Here is a 5,747-nt window from a genome sequence, read left to right on the forward strand (position 1 = left end):
AATCATGGGCTCACTGAAATGAATATGTCCATGTACAGATCCTCTGGAAAAAAAAAGACTCCAAGAGTTATAACTACTGTAGTATAAACATAGGAACTAAGTTAACTTGTACATTTCTGTTGATCACTCCGTTACGTTGCCTCAAATAGTTTTAGAAGAAAAAAAAATCCTTGTTTTCCACACTATGTGTGTTGTTCCCAAAAGAATGACTGTTTTGGTTCAGCAGTGAAGTCACTATCCATGAAAGACCTGTTTTGGCCAGTGAGAAAAGAACTACCCTGGAGATGAAGATGAAAAGTCTTGCTGGGTCTCTCATCACTCAGAAGACTGTTCCAAGAAGGCCTTGCCATTCCCTCATTTTGTTCCTTCATAAAATATGTCCTTTAGTTTCAAACAGATCTTTATAGTTTGTGCTTCATTAAGTCTCTCCCCATTCCTCCCAATCTATTTTTTTTTGGACTCTTCTTCAAAGAGCTTGCAGGTGAAGATTTAAAAGACAGAACAGACAGAGCAGAAGCTTCTTCCAGTAGTTCTGAGCCTTGGCTTTGGACAAAACAAAACTAAAAGTTGGGCAGCTTTCCTCAATGAAAGAAGTTACTAACGGTCTTTGCACCAAACCTAGGACTTTATCATGAACTCAAAGCTTGGGAAAAAAAAGCAAGAGAATACTGTAACAAACTTCGTACAGAGTTCGGTCTATTAATTGTTTCATGTTAGATATTCTATGTGTTTACCTCAATTGAAAAAAAAAAAGAATGTTTTTGCTAGTATCAGATCTGCTGTGGAATTGGTATTGTATGTCCATGAATTCTTCCTTTCTCAGCACGTGTTCCTCACTAGAAGAAAATGCTGTTACCTTTAAGCTTTGTCAAAATTTACATTAAAATACTTGTATGAGGACTGTGACGTTATGTTTTAAAAAGGAAAAAAAAGGTGTTAAGTCACAAAATGCGGTAATAAATATTTCATTTTTGATTTTTTGCTAGGCTTTTGTGTTTTTAATCATGTTTAGGAGAGTCTGAGGTTATCATGAGAGATGTCTCAAACATATTTCTTACCAGCATTGAGAAGAAATGCTGGTAAAATCAGAAACAAGCTTGTCATCACATTAATAGAATAATTGAATGAAACGCCATCTGAAGTTATATATTTCTGCTGATTACTGATATTAGATTTTTGCCAGATAAAACAAAATTTGAAATATCGCTTCACCAGCTTGCATTTCAGAGGTGTGTCTAATACTTGTACTCCCTTCTAAAAGCATAGGAGCTGAGCTTGAGTGGCGAAGGCCCAGACATGAGATGACTAATGCCATGTGTGTACATGTATGCATGTGTACGTCCATCACCACAGCAGACCTTACCTTCAGGTATTTAGCCCAGAGGCAAAGAATGGCTTTATTGCAGGAGTAGGTTTAGAAGTTTTAGGAGGAGAAAAGAAGCTTTGACTCCAATGGGAATTTTTCCTATGTGAGAATTGCATAAACTAGCTTTTCAGATGGTTTTACTCCTTTTGTTGTCTTCAGGTCTTTTCAGAAAAACAAATAAATAAACAAACAAACAAATACAAGCCAACCAAACCAAAACAACAAACCATCAGCTAATGACAGAAAAATGTTGGTTTGTATACAAATAGCTGGAGTAGCATCATGGTTAAAGGTTTGTTTTTTAAAATGCCAAAGCTTCTGGCATTTTAAAGCAACTAAACCAGAGATTGAACTAGGAAGAGCAATGATCACTTTAGAAAAAGCAACCTCTCACCTTCCTCAGTGGCACTGTGAAATCAGCAAGAGCCGCATGGGGCCCAAAGAGCAGAGGAAAGTTCTGCCTTTATTCCTGAGAGGAGGGAAGTAAGAAAGGACTTGTAAATAACTAAACTTTCTAGGAAACAAAAATGTCCAACTTCAACACCTGAAAATTTGTAGTCCTTCCCCTCCTTCCTTCTCATCTTTCTAACTGGCCAGGCTGTTTTTAAAAACTGTGAGTGACAACTTTTACCCTTGGAATGTAGAAAGAGGCTCGACCTCGTAGTTAATGTTTAATTTCTGAGCTGAGCAAATGGACCCACGCTGCTGGCAACAGAAGGGAGGATGCCAGTAGAATGGGTGTGAGGATTTATTTAGCAATCAGGTCCTGCTTTGTGGGCGTCTCTTATAAGGCTTTCGTATGAAATTTAGATTATAATTCCCTGCTTGGCTTTGATGCTCTCTGTCCTGGTTAAAATCACATCGACCCTTCAGTCGCATAAGAAGACCACAGCCTGGGTACCCATTTCCCGGTTCTCTGATTTTTGTGGATGCAGAATTTAAGAAGGCAAGATTATTTGTGTTAGCACTTTAAAGGAGAGGCTTTTAATTTTATTTTTTAACAGTAATGATTTCCTTGAAGATTTTTTTTCTCTAGAATTTGAAGAGAAATGTCAGAAATCACATTGGTAGAAAGACAGGGAAGTATGTAGCCATAGTAGATTATTTGTTTTTATGATGAACTAAATATGTGCATTGCTGTGTTGTCTTTTATTTTCTTTCTTTTTTTCTCCCCCTTTTGGGCTGTGCTTTCCGTGAGATGTCTTGCTGAAATCCAAGGTACAATATCTTGCAGAGATTTCTCCATCTGAGATTTTCTGTTTAGCGTGGAAGGTTCCGATTTTGGTATTTTTAAGAACTGCTCAGCTGTCAAAAGCAAACAAAACGGGAATAATGTTTTGACAGCGGTATAGTGTTAAAGAAAATACTCAAGTCTGAATAAAAATTGCTTATGCTGTGGGAAACGAAGGGTAACAGAAGAAACACCTTTTGTTTACATACACACATGTTTATAATCCCAAATTTCTATTTCGCCGAGCGGGTCTGCGTTGGGAGTTGTAGTCACCATAAATGAGGGATTTTTCTTCCAGATTTTGCTGCCTTTAAGGCGAAGAGAGGAGGGGAGCGCACCTCCGGCAGCGCTGCCGCCCGAGCCCTGCCCGTCGCGGCGAGCGGGCACCGCAGGGCCGAAGAGGAGATGCCGGGGGGAGCCGGGCGCTCCCCACCTTTCACTCATAGCCGCAGAGAGAGCGAGGGAGAGAAAATTGCCACAGACCAGGTTTGCGAGGGCCGGGGGGGACTGGGAGGGGCCGGGGCCGGGCCGGGCCGGGCAGGGGAACGGGTGCGGCGGGGCACGAGCTGGACCCGCTCTCCATTGTAGGGTTTGCTCACCGCTCTCCAGGCTTCCCGAAGGGACCGAGGGTGTGCCGGCGGCGCCTTTGCGGGGGTCGATGCGGAGCCACCAGCCTCACTACACGCCTGATGCGTGTGCTAGGAAAATAACCCCATGGAGCCCGGAAAACGCCCGAACCTTTTCCCCAGGCGCGACCGCGTCCCCGCGCTGCGCGGAGCGGCAAGAGAAGGCTCCGCTGCGCGGAGGGATGGCTGCGCCCTACATGTGTCCCCTACCACATCCCTGGGTTCAGCAATGGAAACGGGGCCGGCCTTTTAACTCTCCTAACAGCTCTGGGGGAAAAATCAGCCCCGCTGGCGCTGAGCCGGAGCGAGCCAGCTCCAGGCTGGGCAGCCCAGCCGCTGCGGGCTGAGCAGGACCGGATGGGATGAGGGGCGGGTGGGGGGCAAGATTTGCAGGCAGATTTTAATATTAATAGTTTTGGTGGCGAGAAAGAGACAGACAGAAGGGAGGTTGCTCCTCTGGGCAGAGTCTCTGCGACACCGATGATGGATGACCCCGCACGGCTAAACAACTCCTCCCCTTCATCCCCACACGGTGTCAAAGCTACTTTACTTGCAGCTTTAGGAATAAAAAAAATAAATAAACACCTTCGCCCCATTCCTTACATCGATTTGTGGATCATTGTGATTCAATTACTGCTCTCAATATTTTAGAATTCTCTTACAAAACCAGGAGGGTCTGCGACTGGAGGAAAAAAAAATCTTTGCATTAGTAAAAAATACAGAATCTTCTTGTATAGGCCCGTGACTGAAAAGTCGCTGCTAAAAATTAGTGTTTAACCGTTTTCCAGGAGTCGCATTACGGGGATGGGGTGAATATCTTTGGTGTGCATCTCCAAGAGCGCCATTAAAACCAGGGGGTTCCGCAATGTGCGTATAATACGTATGGTGCGCGCAACCTCAGTCCTTAACTATTCCAGGGAAGAAAGAAAGAAAAGAAAAAAAAATATTTAACAATCCCAGAAGAAAACTCCGTAAGACACCCCCTCGCCCCAGACGCTGGATATGGAGCCGTGAGAGGGCGCGGGGCCGGGGCCGGGGCCGGGCTGCGCGCCCATGGGGCAGGACAGCGGACCCCGGCTCGGTGGCTGCGTGCAGTGGGAAGGAGGCTTCAGCAGGGACAGAAAGTGTGTGAAGTTGGATTTCTCTCGCTTTCTCTGTATTCTCCCATTTGCAGCAGTGTTTGAGGATCTCAAGGTGTTTCTATGGCTACCTTGTGTATGTGGGAGGGTCATATGTGGGGGTGCCCAAGAGAAAAGGCAGCTCTTGGGTGATCATTTATCAATGTCACCCACATAATGATTCTCTCTGCAGCCTTCTATTGATGAGGATAATTACATTAGCTCAGAGTGACTGATCAATGAAAAACCACCAAACAAAAACTTCTTTACTCTTCTATAATACCAAAAACCGATACAGAAATAAGATAGAAAGGGAGGGTGGGATTTCCCTTTCCTTCCCTTTAGCAATTATTTTTGTAACGAACAAGGGAAATCAAGGAAGTTTTATCCGATTAGTTTCCTTTTCAGAAGAGGCTGCCATTTTGTGAAAATGTTCCCTTAAACCTCTTGGCATCACCCTGTGCCTAGTAAAAGCAAATCGTTATTTAAAATATTAACTACTACTTCTTCCCTAGACCCTAAATCCTTTACTTTTACAGTTGTGTTTTGTGATCGGAGAGCGGAGGTTGGAGGGGGAGGGAAGAGCGGGACGGTTTGGAGCTGCGAAGAGAGAAAGGGAAGGCAAATAACTTTTCTTGCGCAATTTCAACTGTCTCTGTTTGTCAGGTTTTCTTTGGTTTTATCACTTCATAAAGTGGTTCTATTAAAGATGGAATGTGGCCTCCCTGAGATGCTGCTCTGTCGGTGAAAGCTTGCAATTAAATTACGGGTTCGTTCTTTCCAGAGTTAAAAATCAATGTTTTCTCAATTAAAGGGAATTTTAATGCTTTTATTGGGAGTTGTTAAGGACGCCGTAAATTTTACTGTAATGCCTCTAAGCTCCGCAGCCCTGCCAGTGGACAGGTTGATATTCATGTTGGTTTTGGCGGAAGAGGTTGAGGCTGGTTTTGTTTTCTCTCTAAAGGGCCTTCTTCAGAAAACTCAATCATTTTGAATAACTGCAAGACAAACTGGCGCAAAGGGGCGGAGGAGCGCAGACTCTTCCTTCTGCCCTCCCCTCTCCGTTTCTGCCATCAGCTCTTCTCGCTGTGGCAGGGAGCTCTGCCTTACCGCGCTCCCACCGGCCGCAAGGGCGGGTTTTCCGCTGCTTTTGCTGGGAACGGAGAAAGGCTTCAGCTTCGGAGCACGTGTTTCGCCCGGGTCGCTCCCCCTCTGGGAGAGGCCGGGGGTGCCGAGCGGAGGACGCGGGGGGCTGCCGGGGCTGCCCGGGGGACAGCGAGCTGCCCGCCCGCCCGGCCGGCTCGCACCCTGCGGGCTGCGCAAGGGCTCCCGTCCAGCCGACCTAGCGCTAGGAAAGGAGCATGTCCTGTCCTGCTGAAGACCTTGCATTTCTGTAAGCATCTGCC

The 5,747-nt window shown here is 45.4% G+C and overlaps 1 protein-coding gene across 12 annotated transcripts in view; it reads left to right on the forward strand.

The window, feature by feature from the left end:
- Positions 1 to 985, forward strand: part of MEIS2 (Meis homeobox 2) — a 173,466-nt gene extending 172,481 nt beyond the window's left edge. For all 12 annotated transcript variants that reach the window (XM_038136813.1, XM_038136815.1, XM_038136817.1 and 9 more), the window contains one exon: positions 1 to 985. This exon is cut by the window's left edge and continues 464 nt beyond it. The gene's annotated coding sequence lies outside the window, so the exon portion shown is untranslated.
- Positions 986 to 5,747: the final 4,762 nt, after the last annotated feature.

This window comes from Motacilla alba, chromosome 5, assembly GCF_015832195.1.
Source record: "Motacilla alba alba isolate MOTALB_02 chromosome 5, Motacilla_alba_V1.0_pri, whole genome shotgun sequence".
NCBI classification, from domain to species: domain Eukaryota; kingdom Metazoa; phylum Chordata; class Aves; order Passeriformes; family Motacillidae; genus Motacilla; species Motacilla alba.